This window comes from Lissotriton helveticus, chromosome 1_1 (genome assembly GCF_964261635.1).
Source record: "Lissotriton helveticus chromosome 1_1, aLisHel1.1, whole genome shotgun sequence".
Classification (NCBI taxonomy): domain Eukaryota; kingdom Metazoa; phylum Chordata; class Amphibia; order Caudata; family Salamandridae; genus Lissotriton; species Lissotriton helveticus.
The window spans coordinates 1124982294-1125003872 of record NC_136057.1 but is presented as its reverse complement, the minus strand read 5'-3'; the positions used below and the strand labels follow the sequence as shown (position 1 = coordinate 1125003872).

The window sequence follows — 21579 nt, the reverse complement described above, 5'->3', positions numbered from 1 at the left end:
CAAAGTGTGTACAAAAGAGAATATGTACATATGTATATATGTTTTTGATCTGAATAAGATTGTACATTGTTGTTTCTTTCACTGTACTGTATATGTGTAAGTATTGTAATGACAGTCACATTTGCAATATAGTACTATGGTTATTTTCAAAATATATGAACAACTGTGCCCCTGCACTAACACAAATGTGTGCAGCTTCAAAATAGTATATGATTGTTTACATGTAATAGTGACATATAGCACATCAATCTAAACAGTTGGTGGAGATGCGTAATTCAGTGACAATTCATCTATTGAGACGGGTAAGTCAATCAATATTCTGTATTTAGAGTGTCCATTTTCTGTTTATTGTTCCGTTTCAAAAAGCCAACACGTGTTTCATCGCAAGGAACAAATGCGAATCTTCAGGGCAGACATACCTGTTAGTGCAGGGGCACAGTTGTTCATATTCATTGTAGACCAGTTTTCTGGCCTTTCTGAGTGGTTGTGAGGTATTACCACTCGCCCTATTGCCTACACCATTTTACTCTTGCTTGCCACCATTTAGCGGTTACCAAGGCGTGCGCCCAGTTTATCTGGAATTCCCAAAAAAGACCTCAGCAGGTGCCTACAGTTATTTTCAAAATATATTTGGTTTAAGGAACCCAAAATATAAGAAATTAGTTAAAATGCCCTTAGTTAATAAAAAGGACTAATGAGGCAACAGTAATAGTTTGATTCATGGTCTCAGGGGTATTCTATGTATACTTATTCTGGGTCGATGGGAACACACATGTTAAACGCCAAATGAGCACACAAAAAAGGAACGCGAAATACACAATGATCCCCGATTACAGTTGACAGTACTCAACCGAAGGCTAGTAAATATGCTAACATCAAATCAGTTGTCGGACACAGGATAACACTTCGAATGCTCATAATACCATCTGTGCAATGTAGGAGCATGTAATAAGTGATGAATTCTGTTCTTTTCAAAGTGACCTCTCAATTGATTATTGACATATGTTAATGTAATTTACGATGAAATGATTTTTATTGATAGCATTACTACTGTAATGAAATACAAAATTCCAATAGAAATATTTAAACAAAAAAAAAATGTGTTTCCATTTATATTTCACTTGAGTGATTATTATCGTATTTCCGAAAAGTGTCAACTATTTCCAGGATGTTGTGTTTCAGTGAAAAGTGAAAAGTGAAAAGAAGGTCCTGAAAAGGAAAGAGATGAGGTGCAAGATATGCGGATGTATCCACATTTGGAGAGAAATAGGGTGCACGTGTTTAACAGAATGAGCATAACAGTGATTGAGAAGCTTTGAAGACAGTCACTACCCTTCTACAGACCTCAGTAATATTTAATTCACAGTCTCACAATTTCAGAATGTAAACATTTTTAATATTAAAACAGGGATGTGGAATTTAATAAAATATCTATTTGTCCATGGTACAGGTTGGTTAATAAAACAAATTGTCCTGCAAAATAATCCACTTGTCCCTTTAATACCTTGTAGTGCAGTGACACATTATGGCAGCAATCTCATTATGTAAGAGCTCTGATAATAGCCTCTCTGATTATGCCAGAGCTCATACCATACTAGGGTCTGAATACTATCAATTCCCTTATTTGCCACCTTTCCGCAGATCTACATACTGGGGCTGGAGGTTCCCCATGGTTGGAATGCTCTTTTGAGTTTATGCAAACCTACTAAATTGCATATTTTATGGATTTTCATCAGCTCATCTCTAATATTTTCCTATACAGAGAAAGGTTGGAAATTTCCTCCCGACAAGGGCAGAAGTAAAATTTCTTCCAAGGTTGGGGAAAAAAAGGAGTTTGTAGGAAAGTGAACATGTTACCGTTCAACAGATTTTCACATGAGCAAATCTATATATGCATATTTGCTTGTGCTAAAAAGCAGTTCACAAATATTTTCTAGGAGTACGATTTCCTGCCCTACTTCCGTGAATTCTAGTGAATTCATGAAGGCTAAAAAAAATGTACTAATAAAAGGACATACCATAGATGCACTTTTGAAACTTTCTTTAAGACTCAGACCCCTATTTAGGTCTGGTGTTGACCAAGACCATTTGTTTTTATTAAAGTTCTATCTCTCTCTATTTACTGGCTGGTTTCACTGTGAGTGACAACATTCTGCTCTTTCACAAGGAGCATATCAGCACCCAAAGTAGTTGTTAAGTGCCAGGAACTTCTGTGGCAATGCGTGTTTTTTTAGACCAAAAATATTTTTGTTTTTGCCAATGTTGGTTATAATGATGAAAGTCCGGCAGCTCCCAGAACAATAATGTTTTACAAAAACCATGTGAAAACCAGACACGCATTGACAAAACCAAAATGCTGACCACCAATGGCATAACTATTGGCTTTGCCAATGTTGGTTTATTTTCATGTTTCGTATCATTTTGTTGCAACTAGTTACACTGATTTTCCATTATGAATATTTTTTTTTTTACAGATTTTACTAAATGATGCTTCAAAGAAATGGAACGTAAAATTTCACAGTAGTTAAGCAAAATGTTTTTTTTCCTAGTTGCATTTTTTGTTATGAACATTATATTTTTAAAGCAAAGAATCATCAATCGGGGGCGTGGCTGGCAGCCAACAGCGATGGCCGCTGCCTAGGAGAGCTCCGCGACCACCAGCGTCTCTCCCGACGAACCTGGCATAAATCCATCAGCACGGCGAATTTCCAAACAGAGGATCGGCCGCCGAAGGACCACAGCTGGCATCGCTGATGATTTGGGGACAATACGCAAGCCTGGTAAAGCACGGCGCCAAGTGAAAAGATTGGGGCCTGCACATACATTAGCAGCAGGGGACTCCAGTGAGAAGATGCAGCGCACGGAGGAGGAGGCAGCGAGTAAAGGCAGACACAGTCGTGGGACGCAGGCGCAGCTGCGGTAAAAGAGTAACAGCGGCAGAGCTGCCCATGGAGGGCCCGGAAAGCGCAGATTGAACACCCACTGTCGCTGCTGGGGGTAAATACCAACAGAAGCACCCGAGAGAGGACAGACCGCGCACCCGGGTCAGGCCCGCGCTCCGACGGGATCTAGGCTCACACGGCGGCCCGGCACCAAATAACGAGAAGCAGCCAGCCCATCGCCCACGGAAGAAGGTACAACCGAAGAATAAAAGATCGAAGGTCTAGATCACGCGCGCCAGGGCGCGGGGACTATGCCACAAGAGCAGACGGCAGGAGTGTGCACGACCAGGAGTGGAGTGTGGGCGCGGCTTGCAGATAGGAGATAACGATGATGTGGGCCTGAAGGTGAGCAGACCTAGTTCCCCGCTACTGCCCCCACAGTGAATACGTGACCCGGAGCGAAAGACCCGTGTAAATACTACTGCGATGCACGGTCATAATACTGTGGAATGCTAGCTTGCGACATTTTACAGCTGGAGCCTCAACACAAAAGCAGTGCCCAGCGGTAATAAAGGATAGTGTACGGGACCCACAGTGGCCCGGGTGGTGGTACTTTGGCAGTAGTTCGTAGAAGCACGACAAACACCTACAGGAGACATAGAGACACCTGGGGCAGCCACGCTAACACGCTGGGACCCAAAACCCCACTCAATCCGGGAAATAACGGGACATATATTCCCACTGTGGCCAAATCCCGGCCGCCATAGCATCAACAGCTATGGACACAGTTACTAGCCCTTCTGTGGGTACTGAACAAACATTGTAACTTTCAGCGCCGGCGGTGGTGGGAGGCACGAAAACCTAAAGGCAGTGCGTGGAAGCTATTCACGCTGTCTGGCAGCGGCGATTACCAACTTCCCTGCCGCCTAGCTGTTGCACCTACCAGCCGGCTCAGGTACTATGGGAGGTAGAGGCCAACGTGCGATGCAAATAACTAAATTAGAAAAATATGCCTACCGTGGAGACAGACCCCAGGCTCCAGAGACTCACAACGGAGGTGAGGATGGCGCGCACTCCGGAAAACCTAAAGAAATAACCTTACACGACATAATGTACACGCTAACCCAAATGCAAACATCGACTGGAACGATCTCTACAGACATAACACTGCTACGTACGGACGTGTCTAAAATCAGTGACAGACTGAAAGAGGTGGAATCCACGACGGCAACTCTATCCACAGACACAGTGACGCTACAAAGACAAGTGAGGACTCTGGAAAGAGCTCACAAACAAATGGAGGCGAAGCTTGACGACCAGGAAGGCCGCTCTTGACGCAATAATATATGCTTAGTGGGAGTGCCGGAAAGTGCGCGCTTTCCGGCACTAGATCTCTTTGTGGAAGACCTTGTCAAAACTAAACTGCAACCTCGAGGATTATCCAGTTTCTTCTCGGTGGAATGCGCTCACAGGGTACCGGGTGGCAGGCCCAAGCCGGGAGCCCCACCCCGGCCTATACTAGCCCAGATTTTCAACTTCCGTGACCGAGATACCATCCTGCAGGTAGCACGCATAGCACCCCCAATACAAGTAGACAACAACAAAATAGCACTGTACCCAGACTATACAGAGCTAGTAACAAAGCACCAACGCGATTTCCTGAAGGTGAAGAAAAAGCTGCGGAATAGAGAACTTAAATACACAATGCTCTTCCCCACAAAACTGAGAGTAGAGGCAGAGGGAATGAATTGGTTCTTTACATCACCGCAGGAGGCTACGGACTGGTTGGAGGGGCGGCGCATAGCCAAGGGGACTCGGAGATCAGAACAGAGACACAGACAATCCGTTGAAAGGTCAGCAGAATATGACTCATCAGGCAAGGGAGCGACCAGTGATACACTGAATCAAAACGTACAGGGAGACTCAGATTGAGCATGGATTGAACAGGCAGAGACACTGAAACCAGGATCATCCCCCGAAAGGAATGTTTTGAAGTACAAGATTTGGCTGCCAAATCCGACACAGGACTGAGAAAACAGCCTCACCGCGTCATATGGATGTGCGGACAATGCAAATGCTGTTAGACTACGGTGACGATGTTACTGAATGCTATATAAACAGCCGTGGACATACCACACTACTAAGGGAGAGACTGGGACTGGTCGCAAATGGCTCTCCCCCCAGCACGCCAGTACAAAGTTATGGGGAATAAGCACCAACGACAGCCAACAACTCACAAACTATAGACAATAGCAGGACCTCTACGCACCTCACGGTGCTTTCATGGAATGTGAATGGGTTGGGGGACAAGATAAAGAGAGTGTTGGTCCTTCAATATATCAAGAGGAGGGGCCAGCGGTGGCACTGCTACAGGAATCACACTTGACAGTCTCCACTTGTAAGCCCCTAGACAGATGGGGTTACAAAATGGCAGTACATTCCGGATTCATCTTGGGTTCCAGGGGAGTAGTAGTCTTAATACAGAAACTATGCCACTTGATAGTAAAGAAGTCTTGGATGGACGACCAGGGTAGGTTTGCCAAAGTTACATGCCAATGGGAGGGACAGCCCTATAACTTAGTATCAGTTTCTGCCCCACCTGCTTTACACAATTCCACCCTCGCACACCTAGGCAAATTCTTGCTCTCACTCCCACAGGGAGAACTTATTATAGGGGGAGATTTCAACGCAATCATTGATACATCCATGGACATGCGACACCCCCCCAGAGACTCTAGCAGCTCCAATCCCAAGCTGAAGGACTTCGTTAATGCGATTGGGCTAACAGATGTTTGGAGGGCCAGACACCCACACGAGCGTCAATATACCTTCCACTCAGGGGCTCACAACAGTTTATGAAGAACAGACTATATATTTACGCTGATGGCAGGGATGGAGGGGGTACTAGATATAACACACCTGCCTAGAGGTATATCAGACCACTCAACAAAACTCGTTACCTGTGCTTCATTCATCCCGGGTTGACGCAGGTTTTTTCCACTATGCCCACACTATTTAAAGGTTAAGGAGATTAAGAAAAAACTAATCACAACCACAAAACAATATTTTGTTGAAAATGAACACTCGGTGACGGCACCAACGACACTAAGGGAAGCATACAAAACAGTCCTGCGTGGCCAGGCAATCTAATTGGTGACACATCACAAGAAACAACAACGTCAACAAATACAAGCGCTAGAGCAGCAGTTAGAGAGGGCGGAAGAAGACCACACCTCAGATATTAATGAGGCTACCACACATGGGCTCCAGCTAGCACAACAAGAATATAAAATCTTCATGTGGGAGGAGACAAAATCTAGACTCAAGGCCACACAGTTTACGAACAAGGTAACAAGGCAGGCAAACACCTGGCCTGGCTAGACAAAAAGGGAAAAGCCAGTAGATGGATAGCGCAGCTAGAAACACAACAAGGTATCACAACCTCAGATCCCCATGCCATAGTCGACAAATTGGCTACCCATCATGAGCATATATATACACCTACAGCCACCGCTACAGTGAACGAAAACATAGCCTTTTTGAAAGATATAAAAATGCCAACGCTGACCAAAGCAGCAGTACAATCCTTGGAGGCAGACCGTACACAAGATTAACTGACACGGGCAATACTAGCCTTACATACAGGTAAAGCCCTGGGACCCAATGGAATTCCCGTGGAATTCTATAAACAGACGGCTACTATTCTGGCGCCCCACCTACTTAACACGTGTAGAGAAGGGTGAACTTCCTAGAGATCAGCGCCTGGCAACGATAGTCGCAAATCACAAGCCGGGCAAACCACCACACAGCTGCATGTCGTACAGGCCGATCTCCCTTATCAACGCAGAAGCAAAGATATTAGCAAAAGTGCTCGAAACATGATTGCAGCCATATTTAGAAATGATGATTCACCTGGACCAATCAGGATTCATGACACAACGCAATACGGCATTGAATCTGCAAAGGGTCCACAGTGTCATGGCGCGCAGATCCACGATCAAAGAGGACGCAATATTTCTATCTCTGGACACACTAATGGCATTCGACACGGTTGAATGGCCCTTTATGTTTGCGGTTCTTTACCATTTGGGATTCGGACCCAATTTCATACAATGGGTGGAATTATTAATCAAGAAACCAATGGCAGAGGTGGTAGCCAATGGGCGCATCTCGGCTGTCTGCCGTTGGGAAAAGGGACGCAGCAGGGTTGCCCATTATCGCCGCTATTATTCGCAATCGTATTGGAACCCCTAGCAGCAAGGATACGACAAGACCCGGTAATCCGTGGGCTCAAGTGGGCAATGGGATGGGAGGATCGCATCTCGCTCTATGCTGACGATGTGCTGCTGTACGTGGCTTCGCCCATGCGTTCTTTTAACTGCCTCATGGATATCTGTGCGGCATACCGGCGTGTGTCCGGCTATACCATAAATCGGACAAAATACCATATCTTCGTACTCTTGGACGCTCCCCCACGACTCCCGCGCAATTGTGACATACAGGTAGCTACCGAAGGGTTTAAATATCTAGGTATTTATACAACATATCAGGACATACATTTTATTGCATGAAATCTCTGGAACGTTTTCGTCGAGACGTCCTTCACTGGCAGTCACTGCCACTTAAATTGTTAGGCAGGGCAGCCCTCTTTAAAATGATGGCGCACCCCAGATTCTTATATATCCTACAGAATACGCCATTATGTCTCTCCGACATACTTCATAGCAATTAATAATGAAGTGAATAAGCTGTTATGGGATGGTAAGGCAACCCGTATTGCTATGCACAAACTGGTCAAAAGCTGGTACGATGGAGGCATAGCACTCCCACATATCAAAACATACTATTGGCATCACAACTGGCAGTCATAAATCAATGGCTTCACGCCGCGCAGGTGGAACCGGCTTATCGCATGGACAGCCATCTCTGAGGTGTGGACGAAATGATGGGGGAATTATATAATAAGACTAGAACAAAGACGCTAACAGGGCCGACAATCAAAATCAAGATTTGGCATGAGGGGCAGAGGGAACTGGGATGGGAGGGAGTTGTGACGCAGGCTACGCCACTACGGGACGCAAAAAAATTAGGCAAGCTACTAAATACTAAAGGTTTCAGACAATGGGAGCTAATAGGCATCTCGAGGGTGGGGGGACTTATGGCAGAAAGGTGAGATTATCCCGTTTACACAACTGCCGCAGACCTATGGCTTAGCAGACACGGAGGCTTACAGATACATGCAAATACGGCATGCACTCGAGGCACTGATCCCGCGAGGCACACAACTGCCGGAGTCCCCTTGAGGATAGACTACTTACTGATCATATGACAAAAAAGCCATCTCACTAATTTACAAGAAAATAGTAAACACCCAACTGGACCCGACAACAATCCTGAAAACTAGATGGGAGACTGACCTGAGTGAACTAGACGGGACAGACTGGCAGGAAGCACTGGCATCCCCCAGGGAGGTAGCAATCCTCACTAGATTTAAACTAGTGCAGCTGAAGGTGCTACACCGCATGTATTATACCATGACATTGTTGTACAAATTACACAGGACAGATACGCCACTTTGCATGCGGCAATGTGGAGCACAAGGCACATTCTGGCACACAATCTGGCAGTGCATAGGAATTGCTGCATACTAGAAAGCAATCATGCACACAATTTCACAGGTCACAGGAATAACGGTTGCGCTGGAGCCGAAGAGGTGTATACTCAACATCTGGGAACCCACAGATCTCAATCATGCGGCACAAACCTGGGTAGCACTTGGTATGGTTTTAGCGAAAAGAAATATAGCACAACTATGGGGAACCAGACAGACCCCCACATTGGGTAGGTAGTATCGAGACATGGACGAATTAATAGTAACTGAAAAATCAGTATACATACATAGGAGATGCCCCAAAAAATGGACAGGAGTGTGGGGGAAGTGGAATGAGTATCGTGGAAACATTTGTGATCCCCCACTGTAAGAATCAGAAGGTACTGACTAGTTGATGTGTAAATAGGAGGTGTTAATACACTGACATATTAATGTGGGCAAAGATGAGGTTGCACAAGAAAACCTGACATGTGTATGGTCAAATCCTTGCTGTTCATGGTATGGCTACAATTCGTCAATGTGATCTATGCAACAATGAAAATGTAAGGTATTGCAGGTATGGTTGTACCTGAAGCACAAGTTACTTACCTTTGGTAACAATATTTCTGTAAGAAACAGTAGTTAGTATTAGATTCCTTACCTTAGAGTATACCCAGGTGTCAGACTGGATTCGGAAAGTTTTGCGTAGCAGTATCCCTGCGCGTCGGTAGGCGTTGTCTGCGGCTCCACGTCCGTCGTCGTTATCACCGGGATGACGCCGGAGTACTTAGACACCGCCCTCAAGCGCTGACATCAGTTCTTGTATATAGCTTTCCGCGCCAGGAACGCAGAGCCATGCCAGAGACCGACACTGGTGCCATGAAACTAGGGCCCTGAAAGGGGGTTCGCAGAACAGGGAGGATGGGTGGGGCGGTAAGAAATCTAACACTAACTACTGTTTCTCACAGATATATCGTTACCGAAGGTAAGTAACTTGCGCATCTGAAAGAAACAGGTTAGTGTTAGATTCCTTACCTTAGAATAGATACCCCAGCAATACCAACCCCGGTGGTGGGTCTGCGAACCAAGATCACACCAGAAAGTCCTGGAGAACGGAACGGCCGAAAAAGCCATCTCTCTGGACTTGGCTGTCCAGGCAGTAGTGTCTAGCAAACATGTGCAGCGAAGCCCATGTAGCTGCCTTACAGATGTCCTGCAAGGGGACTCCCCGACCCAGGGCAGTAGTAGCGCCGTGGCCCGAGTTGAATGGGCCCTCGGCTCAACAGGAGGATCCTTTTTCGCCAAGGAGTAACAGACCTTGATGCACAACACGACCCACGAGAGATTGTCTGCTTGTGCACCGGCCGTCCCTTCTTCGTGCCCACGTAACCAACAAAGACCTGGTCGTCCACCCGGAACTGGCGTGTGCGGTCTAGATAAAAGGAGAGCGCACGTTTTTTGTTCAGACGGTGGAGCCTCTCTTCCTCCTTCGAGGGATGCGGCGGCGGAAAGAAGGTGGGCAAGGTGATGGACTGCCCGATATGAAAGGCTGTAACCACTTTGGGCAGGAAAGAAGGACGAGTTTTCAAGTAAACTTTCTCGGGATGGACAGAAAGGAAAGGAGGCTTAGAAGATAGAGCCTGGAGCTCACTCCCTCTCCTGGCAGAGGTGATATCCGGGAATGCAGTCTTAAGAGTCAGAAGACGAAGAGGGCAATTATGAAGCGGCTCGAAAGGAGCGCACATCATATAGGTTAGAACAAGGTTCAAGTCCCACTGAGGCATCACGAAAGGAACAGGAGGAAACATGAGCGTGATGCCTTTCAAAAATCTATTTACAACAGGGGACTTGAAAAGAGAAGGCTGATCAGGAAGCCTAAAGAAGGCAGAAATGGCAGAGAGGTAGTCCTTAATAGTGCCCAGAGCAGATCCCTGCTGGGCAAGAGAAAGAAGGAAGAGGAAAACCTCTGAAAGGGGGGCAGAGAGTTGATCCACAGTCTTTGCTGTGCACCACGCCTCAAATTTGTTCCACCTGCAGGCGTATACCGATTTTATGGAGGGACGCCTGGCTGCCAGAATCACATCACAGACTTCAGGAGGCAAGTTAAATGGCCTAAACTGCCGCCGCTCAATCTCCACGCATGGAGGTGGAGGCTGGACAGGTTCGGGTGGAGGACCGTCCCCTGCTGCTGCGACAGAAGGTCCTCCTGAAGAGGCAGATGAATCGGGGGATCGACTGACATGCTGAGTAGCTCGGGATACAAGTATCTTCATGCCCAGTCCGGAGCCACAAGGATGACTTGGGCCCGGTCTCGCCTGATCTTCTTCAGCACTCTGGGCAGAAGTGCTATAGGCAGAAAGGCGTATAACAGACCGCAGCCCCACTCGCGACGAAAAGCTTCTCCGAGCGAGTGCCGCCTTGGAAATTCCAACGCGCAGAACTGATGACATTGCACGTTCTCTTCTGTGGCGAATAGATCTAACCAAGGCTCTCCCCGAAGCTGAAAGAGGCCTTGCAGACGACATTAGTGATCCATATGCATCATGCGGAGTTCGTCCGCCCTGGCTTTCAGGGAACCTGCCAGGTGTTGAGCCACCAGGGTGACGCCCTGGTGTTCCAGCCATTGCCAGAGGCGCAGAGCCTTCTGACAAAGGGTCCACGACCCCACCCCCGCCCTGTTTGTTGCAGTACCACATGGTGGTGGTGTTGTCCGTGAACACCTGCACTACACTTCCCCAGACAGAGGGAAGGAATGCTTTCAGTGCAAGCCGGATCGCCTGCAGCTCCAGAAGGTTGATGTGGAGCCGGAACTCCGCCGGAGACCAGAGGCCCCTGGTCTCCCTCTCTCCCATGTGGCCTCCCCATCCCAGGAGGGACGCATCCGTCACCACTACGTGCTCCGGTTGGGGAAGGGAGAGAGATCTGCCGCTGACCCAATCATGGTCCGTGAGCCACCACTGCAACTGTCTCGCAGTGCCCTCCGAGATCAGGACGTGGTCGGACAGGTTGCCTTGATGCTGTGCCCACTGAAACTTCAGGTCCCACTGCAGAGCCCGCATCCGCCACCGGGCGTGATGCACCAGAAGGATGTAGGAGGCCATCAGCTCCAGGAGCCGCAGTGTCAACCTGACCGAGACTCGTAATAAAGGCCGAAAGATCGGAATCAGAGCCTGAACATCCCAAACCCGCTGTTCGGGGGGGATAAACCCGAAACTGCGCCAAGTCCAGAATCGCTCCGATGAAAAGGAGCTTTTGAGAGGGGCACAGGTGTGACTTTAGCACGTTGATGGAGAACCCCAGCGATTGCAGGAGGTCGGCCGTAGTCTGGAGGTGGGAGGCGACTGTCTGGGGCGAGCCCGCCTTCAACAACCAATCGTCGAGATAGGGGAAGACTGAAACCCCTAATCTGCGCAGATGAGCTGCGACCACTGCCATCACTTTCGTGAACACCCACGGGGCGCTGCTAAGGCCGAAGGGGAGCACGGTAAACTGAAAGTGCTCGTGGCCTACCGTGAACCGCAGGTAACGCCGGTGGGCCGGCAGGACGGGGATGTGGAAATACGCGTCCTGCAAGTCCAACGCTACCATTCAGTCTTCTGGGTCCAGGGCAGCTAGGACCTGACCCAAAGTCAGCATCTTGAACTTCTCCTTCCGGAGGAAGCCGTTGACGCTCCGTAGGTCCAAGATAGGGCGTAGGTCTCCTTTGCCCTTCTTGGGTACCAGAAAGTAGTGGGAATAGGAACCACGTCCTACTTCTGGCCCAGGAACGCGCTCGACGGCCCCCTTGGCCAAGAGGGCCGTAACTTTCGCCTGCAGAAGTAGCACGTAATCCCCCGACATGCGGTGGTACTGCGGTGGCATGGCTGGAGGTGTCGCCTCGAAGGGGAGGGAGTAGCCCCTTCGGACGATTTGCAGCAAACACCTGTTCGTTGTGATAGAGCACCAGTGGAGGAGGTGATGGCAAACCCTGCCCCCCACTGGCGTAGAATGGGCCTGAAAACTCGGAGGATTTTGAGGCAGATGCTGCGGGGGCGGGTGTGGACTGCCCTTGCCGGTGTCCATCGGCAGCACCACGGCGGTTACCACGTCTGCGACCGCGTTGAGGTGCATTCCTCGGCCTGTGGCTAGCTGGATGTGTGGGGCGCCCCTTCCTTGGCCACGAAAGGGGCGAAAGGCGGATGTTTGCTGGCGATGGCCGAGGCCCAAGGACTTGGCCGTAGCCCTGGAGTCCTTAAAACGCTCCAGTGCACTGGCCGCCTTGTCGCCAAAGAGGCGACGGCCATCGAAGGGCATGCCCATAACGGTGGCTTGGACATCCCCCAAAAAGTTGGCAGACCTCAGCCAGACGTGGCCGCAAACCGCCACCGTCGTCGCAATCGCCCTACCCAGCTAGTCCGTGGTATCAATTCCACACCGTATTGAAAATCGTGCTGCATCCCTTCCCTCTGCTAGGGCTTGGGTAAGCTCTGCCTGGACCTCCGCCGGGCACTGCGGCAGCACTTCCGCAACCGTATCCCACAGAAGACCTGGGCATGATGGTCATAGTCCCCTATCTCGGAGGATCTGCTTCGTGGGATCCTCGTTTAGAGCTCGATACCAAGTGGTATTGTTGACCTGTTTGAGTCCCTCCTTCTGTAATGAGATGATCCATAGAGGGTACCCACGAAAGCTCTTGAAGAATTCGTATAAAAGGTTACCCCTCGGGAAACCTTACTACAAATCAAGGAGAAGAAGGAACTAGACCGATTAGTATGCGTAACCACCTTTGGGCCTGACACGCATAGGCTTAGACGAGCGGTCCTCAAAAATTGGCACCTATTGGAAGACTTGGAATGCCCTTTTCCGCGCCCCATTTTCGCATATAAGAAAAATCAGAGTTTGGGACAACAAATTGTGAGAGCGGATCTCCCGAAGTCCCAACCAAAACATGATCTTCTTGCGCTATGGGACATGAAACCAATAGAAAGACACCATCGGTGCGGTAATTGTGTTTCATGCGGCAGTACTATCGAAGGAAATGAGTTCCAACACCAAGGGGTCAAGTGGAAACACCTTGGTTTCTCGAACTGTAAAACCAAAAACGTAATTTACGTAATCATTTGCCCTTGCTCTAGGATCTACATAGGCAAAACTAACCAGCAGGTTAACCTCCGAATAGGACAACATAGATCAAGGATCAAAAAGAAAATACTCACAGCCCCTATGGTGGAACATTTTGTTGAAATGTCACATAATGAGAATGATTTTAGGTGGTCTGTCCTTCACACAATGAGTAACGTACAGCGCCCCGCTGACATTGAGAGGATGCTACTTGAGAAGGAAGCATACCTCATTTTGAAATTTAACTGCATAATGACTGGCCTAAACAATATGTCAGAATTGTCAAGAATATGAGACTTTGCGTCACACTGCCTGGTTGTCTTTGCTAAGACAGAAACAATCTGTTAGCTACTATGCAAGATTAATCTTTTTGATTAATAATTGTGCGAACTAACATCTAATTGTTCTAATACTTTTGTAAATGACACACCCCTGCCCCCCACTTTGAAATATTTGGGGCAAATTATAGAACCCCTACTTGCAACCCACGTACATGTTTTTAAGGCGTTTAAAAATACACTACAATTCCCACAATACATTTGTCTGAATAGTAGTTCTTTTATACTTTGGCAATATGGCCGCCGGCTTCACAAACGAGCAGTGAGCGACTGAGAAGCAACACGTAGATGCGGCAGATACAGACTGCAGAAGCAGGTAATGCCACACATACGGCTGCGCGGGCCGCTTTTTAGTTTACTACAAGCCCGCGAACCAAGAGATATTTGACAATTCGTTTCTCCTTCTAGAGAACGATTGATTTGTTGATATAATCAGAACACGCGAGCAATAAAAGGGAGGCGATTCCGATATACCTACAGCCCCGGACGGGGCGGTAGACGGGGGGTGAGAGGCATTGCCTCGCTCCACAACAATACAGGTATGTGAGCCTTCGGAACCTGCTGCCAAAGTTGAGTGAATTACTTTGTGATAATTTTGAAAATACCTGTGGACTTACAAGTGTATTGCCCAAACAGGTAGACGTGGCAACATTTAATGAAAAGACGAAGCTGTTGATTACGACTAAAACGGTGGTGTGCACTACAGGTACGAGAAGTACATTATGTATACTAGCACCTTGAGTTTCATTAAAACACATTGGGTTGCTAAAAGCAGGTTATGTGTCGTTTAAATAGGATTAAAAGCAAAGAAAAAGACATTCCTCCGCCCCTCCTTGCATCGCAAGATTGCTCAGATTAAGGTATGAATTCCTTAAATATAATATTAGGTTGATATAATGCCCTATGATTACGTCCTGTAAATGTGGACAATTTGTTGTTCATTTCCCAGCTTTTTTCGTGGAAAAAGTTTTCCCAGTTGAGACCTGAAGAAAGGATTGATTCCATTAAAATCATTTCAGGTCAACTACATAGCAACATACAGGTACATTTATCCCTTATACGAACGGTGGTATTCTAGAAAAGAGGTCAATAGGTTGTATTAAAACTTCGTTTTTTTGCATCCTAACAGAAAAATAACAGAGCCCTGATGATGGTTTGGACATTAATGGCCCGAACTTGAAACGCGTCGGCAAATCCAGCAAGAGCCAACTGTAACATTTAGTGTTTCTTAGGATAACATTGATACATGCATTTCTTGCTCTTGTGATGAAGTAACTCTTTCCATGTTATGAATTTGGATCAATGAAATGGTTTAATATAATGTAAAATTGTGGCATTGCAATTTGTATGGTTTGTTGGATGTAATATTGATGTTATTTTCTTTGGACATTTTTATAATATGTTTTGTGTTAGTTGGTAATTTAGTAAGATTGTTAGTAATTGTTTGTATTGTGTATTCTCTTTCTGCCATTTGAAATAATTTTTGTATGAAAGAATATGATTAACAGGTATAAATAAATATACCGGACCAGATTTAATGAATTTTTATTTGGTCCCTAACTAAAAGTAAATTGAGAAGGGGGCAACTTTTTGTGTGTTCATTATATAGGGTCCAGCCCTCCCTCAGCCCCGTCAAGGACCTATCTCCTTTTGTGCTCAATGGTTAGAGCGGCAGACCCTGATGCAGAGGTCTAGCCCGGGACCAGGGTTCAATTCCCCGCCTCGGCGGGTCTTGGGCTCAAAAATTCCACTGACCTGATAATTCTCACCTCGGTGCCTATTCCAATCATGGAGTCCCACTCTGCAACTCTGGGCAATAGCTTGCTTAATCTCCACAACGGCCCCCACAACGCTAAGGATGCCAGGCCTCCACCTTGGGGGTGCCCAGGAGTGGACACCTCACAGGGAAAGCCAGGATGGGTTCCACAGCGGTATTCGTACAAGCGCCTTGAGACCCTTGCGGGTGAGTAGTGCGCTATACAAGTATCAATTTACATTACATTACATTCAGGAAGGAGCACATCTCCAACAGATGACCCTACATTCCCTCATCTCCTTTATTTGTAGGGTCTCCAGCCTGTTGTCCAATGGACTCAAAGCCCACCTCGGATTGATGTCTGGTTGGGCACCATTCACAAATTGCCAGCATAGTTTGCTTAGGACCTGCCTTCTCCATATCTAGTGACTGGCAAATGAGTACTCTCCAGCACAGTCGTCGCCATTTGGGGTGAGAGGAAAATTGGACTGGGAGTCACACTGCTGTCCAGTATCACATGCTAACAGCTACAGTTTATCAGTGCAGCATGGAGCTTTTCACCCATAGAATGGCATAAGGTTCAACACTTCACTGTCAAATGATGACAGGTTGGCAGCATGGAGGCCTTGGTTCATGCTTAAAGTCCTTGGGGAAGGGACCCTGGAGGGGCAGGCATACCATGAATACTGCCACCAGGAGAAATCTTTGTGATGTCCCCCCCAGGGGAGCTCACTAACCACTTTTGTTTGTTTGTTTGTTCCCATCCAACCCAGGAGGCAGGCATAGGCACCAGAGCAGCCTGCCCTAATAAGACCTAGGGGGTTCCTGACGCAAGATGGGCCAAGCTGCTGGCTCCTCATAATAGCTGGTAGTAACCTAAACAGTCTCTTCATTCAGTCAGAAGGCCATCCCTCCACTTGGGTAGAACGCCATCAACGCCAATTCAGGATGCTGGTAGGAAATGGCGCAGTGTGGGCTGTCAGCATATGGGTGAAATATCAGCCAGATTACGCCCTGGCTAAAGCTACAGCGCATTCAGCAGCCCCCAGAACCAATCACAAAGTAGTAATCAGGCTAGTATGTGGACCAGAGTTTCGAGCAGGTGTTCCACTCCATGCCTTATCCCATCAGTGGCATCGTGTATAGGTATGATGGATTTTGCATGGTTATGGAGATGAGCTTTTGTCTTCGACAGCCATCGAAGGGTGGGGTTGGCCATGCCTCATCAAAAATGTACTGCTTGTATCTCTTTTTTTATTAGTTCTGTTGGATACAAATCTGGGTGTCTTGCACAAAAACGACTTCATTGGAAAATGATGAAAGGAAAATGATATGGACAATTCCAGGGTTGAACTGTTAAATTGGTCAATCAGGCATTGTCCAATAAGCTGGTCTGTCAGATCATTGTGTTGGTGGGTTTTTAGTTCTCGCCTCGGCAGCGCATGCCCCATCTCAAAAGACACATGTAGTATCTAGATATGGGCTTCAAATAAAAGCCTATCTTTTTCATTGGCTCTTCCTACTGTCCTTTAGAAATGCTGGCTTTTTATTGGTGAATACACTTAGTAGTCCCTCCTTTTGTTCCGCCCTGGAGACTGGCCCAGCTACATGAATCCTTTCACTAAAGGCCATAAGGTTTCCTTCAGTGCACTACTTTGTCCTTCCCTCTGTCCTTGCTGCTGCTCCTAATTCACCTAATCTCCTGTGCCTCCCAGACCAACACCTCCCGCCCCTGGCAACTGCTCTTTGCTCCCTCCCTTAGGCTGCAGTTGCCTCCTCCTCCCTATGCCCTACCCGTTAATGACACGAGGAGGAAGTTGGAATTTTGTTTTAATCAAATACTTTGTGCTGTTAATTTAGTTAAACATAAATCTGTTTCATCCACTTCCCCCTACAGTAGGTGTACCACGTGCCCTGCCGTCAAAACAAACAATGGCAACTACACCACTGACTGAACGCACAGCCCAAACCAACATCTTTTTGTGACATCGACCTTGGAAATTATATTTCGTGGTTAGATAGAACCTGTGTGTTTCTAGCGTGACTATTCAATAATGCCATTTTTAAGCACAGATCTCCACCGGCTGTCGACGCTGTGGTCTGCTGGTGCCCACTGTTAGGTGGATAAACACAAATTGTGTTAGCTCTGTGGGGGAGAGTTAATGGCTGTGTCCTGTGTTTTCAGTCAGATAATGACAAACGGGGAGAGTGTCAGCCACGTCCACTCGTCAACTTAACAGGCCTGGGGACTGTCCAGCCGGGTCCCCAGACGCCATAGCCGGAGGAAGGTGCCTCGGGGGGTTGCGCTCATAGCTTTCCGTTCTGCTGTAAATTCCTTAAATCTCCATGCCCTCATATTTTTTGCGTAAACAATATTCGGGTAATCCTGTGTCCCTCAGAACCTGAGTGTGAATATGCAAAGACAACAGTTGTTCTGTCGGGGATGAAACTATTGCTTTAAAGGGAAAAAGAATGAATCGGTGAATAATTGCTGTCTGTAATGGATGAAATTCCGCCCTCAATGTCAAACAAAAGCAATGATTTTACCAATTGTATATATTGTACAATCACCGATTTTTATAAATACCTTGTGTGATCCCTTTCTGCATTCAGGAACACTCCTGCTGCCTTCACATCCGGGACCACCCTTTGTATGACTCCGAATAAAGTGCGAAGATTGTATGATAGGTTCAGATATGGAAGAAACCGGTCTGCTACGGGCACACCACTCCCGGTAACAAGGGGGCTAATCTGTTGGCTAAGATCTTGGCGTATATTTTAGCATCAACATTTAATTAAGACAAAGGGCTATCTGAGGAGCATTCTTCGAGAGGTCTACCGGACTTCAGCCGTGTGACCATTAATGCTTCTCGGAATGAAGGGGGCATCCTGTCCGCCTCAGTCATCACTATTCATGCAAGGGAGCTCTGTACATGTAACACACGGAATGGAGTTTACCTGGTTGTATGCCCTTGCAACTTAGGTTACGTGGGGGAAACCGCGCGTGCAATAAAAACTCGCATGACTGAGCACAGATCAGCGATTAAAACAAAGAAATACTCGGCACCGCTGGTCAGCCACTTTGTTGAATACAAACATTCACCATCGGAGGCCAAGTGGTGTGTTTTGGAAAGAATTCACATACCTAATGACAGAGGTGAAAAAATTAGAAAGAAAAGAGAAGTCTATTGGATTTTCACTCTTGGCACCTTTACCCGAGGGCTGAACAATGAACTCCCATGGTAGAATGCAATTATATGAACTAATAAAGTACAGGAATTTTCCATGCCTGGTGTAACCTTGAAAGAATCATGCAGGATTTCCTTTCCCTCTCTTTTTCCCCCCCATCACCGCCTCTCCCACAAACCGCAGCCCCCCCCCACCCCTTTGACCCAGCCCCCCACCATTACGTGATCTCCATTTTTGGTGCTGTTTGCACCTTTAAAATATATCGGGTTTTGCTCGTTTTATTAACATCGGGTCTCGGACACATTATATAACAAATAAATGACCAACAGAATGATGTGTGGTTAAAAGACAAGTAGTGAGACTGTCTCTTCGTGAAAAACCCACTATAATTTACAAGCTTTATTAATTAATGCGGAGTACATGATCTGTCCCCTTAAGAAAGGGAGGTCCGCCTAAGAAAGGGAGGTCCGTTTTTTCTGGCTCACCAATTAGAAAACCACCTATATAAAGAGGCTGGATCTACCTTCTCTAACCTCTGCCTTTTGGACGCCATTCGGACGCCGTTCCAGACACGACTCAGAACGCCAGTTTTGAGCTACGAAAGAAAGGAAGGTAGGCGCACTATACCGACACTTGAGAAATCCCTCGTGACGTCCGTATAATAGTTTTACTCAGTTAGATTATGTCGCTATATTGCAAAGACTCCACAACGTAAAGCCGTTATATTTTACAGTTCCCCTTTTTCTTTATAGGCTAAATAGAACGACTTAGTACGCATAGCAATAATAACCTATATTGCTACGGTGAGCCTTGAGAAGCCGAACAGTTCATTTAGGCATATTAATTAGAGCACAATTGGTGCTATATACAATTAGTAATATACTGTGCACTAAATTTTGTCGACAGCTCCCGCCCATTTGGAAATACACCGCTGCGATTCTGAGAGAAATGTTTGTGCTACCGTGATCTGTCTAAATAGTCGCATGCAACCTGATCCTGCATCCAAACATCGCTGCGTGGCGAAACAGGTAAAAGATCCCTGAAATAGATATTAGGAAACAGAACATCTTGATATAATGTCACGTTACTGAACAATCTTTCTTGCCATCATCAGCGGAATCTTATATCACTGAACACCATTATCCGCTCCACGCCCATGGGTTTGGCCTAATTGAATTGGCTCCAACTGAACTGGGTCATTGCGTCTTTTGACGAACTCATTTTCTTTTAAAGGTAAGATCGCTAAGCTCAAAGGTGATTAGATTTAAATCTTTATCTTTTTGTATGGACATCTACACACAATATCTTTTTACATATATCCTTTTCCAGATTGTTTTTAACAAAATGGATCACCGCTGTTCATAAAGCTCCTTATACCTGAAATTCAGAAACACGGCACAATAAATTAAAAGGTATTTCTTTATATCTGTCACCTTGTGGTAGGAATATAGCGTAACAAAATAAATCAATGAAAAAATGAATCTGTAAGTCAATTTCTATTACCATCCTTTCAACAGGTTTTTAAACTGGAAAACCGTCCTTAGTTAAGACCTTCGTGTTTAACCTTTTTCTCAGCCTGAAAGATTAATGCTACATGAAGCACTCTAAAGGTGAGAGTTGATATACACAAACGTGAAAGATCCCATAAAAGCTCTTTGTTTTAATTAAGAATATCCATAGGTATGAAAGTTTATAGGAAAGAGAAGCTTTTGAATTTAAGACCACTGCGATGACTCCCTTGATGTATAATATAATCCTAGATATTTGAGTAAAATGTCTGGTGAGTGTAATAGATATTACTTAAATGCGATCTTATGATATAAATAGGTATTTCTCTTGAGTGAATTGGGTAGATAAAAAGGATTTTTCTATGAAAAAGTAAAGGACTTTTCTATGAAAAAGTTACTGCTATCGTCAATCTTAATATAAGATGTAAAGTAAAAGAATCTTTATGTGAAATCGCCATTGATGGAATGTAGAGACATGAATTATCAGTGTCTCTCCTCCTTAGCAAGATGTGAATCCCTTCCTTCCGTTTTTCTATTTTGAAATATACTAAAGTATTGGCACCAAAAATGTATTTTTCTTTCATCTCTGCCTTTTGATAACCTCTTCTAGGCATGGGTCTTTGTATTTCATATCTTTTCTACGATCTATGTTATTCTTGATAGAAATATCTATTGTATTGAATGTGTCTCTTGTTGCTAGAAATGATATTCAGCATTGTCGTGGTTTGTTTATCTTTTTTTAAAATGTCCTTCTTTTGCGGTATACCAGATTGTTGTATAATTTATCTGGCAAGAACCTATGTAGATAGATTAATTACGAACTACTACAAGTGTACATCTAAAACGTAAATATTATCATGTAACAAGAATGAGTAACCTTACAGAACATATTTTTAAATTTTAGACTTAAACAGAAATTGTCCTGATGAAGACACAGTGTTTGTGTTGAAACGCGTCGACAGACAACAGCTCCCTGAATTAGCTCTGGGAATCATCGAATATTTCTGTTAAAACCTTTTTGCACATATCATCATGATCCAATAATTGCTTCGTTTTTATCTTGTTTTAAATATGATTCTCAGTATGATTGAACATGTCCATATCAATTTTTATCATCATAATTACATTTTCTATGTTATCATAGCATTTGGTTGCTCTAATTTTTTCTTGTGTATATATATTTATATGTTTTACTGTATGATACATCACACTCTCT

General features: G+C 45.8%; 1 protein-coding gene and 1 long non-coding RNA gene across 3 annotated transcripts in view; one reads left to right on the top strand and one right to left on the bottom strand.

Moving 5' to 3' along the window:
• Positions 1-21579, bottom strand: part of CEP290 (centrosomal protein 290) — a 1500249-nt gene that overhangs the window by 1291308 nt on the left and 187362 nt on the right. The window lies entirely within an intron of this gene.
• LOC144772293 (uncharacterized) lies at positions 19803-21498 on the top strand. Its single transcript, XR_013599709.1, has 4 exons — positions 19803-19883; positions 19970-20088; positions 20373-20465; positions 21268-21498. It is a non-coding gene; the product is annotated as an uncharacterized LOC144772293 (long non-coding RNA).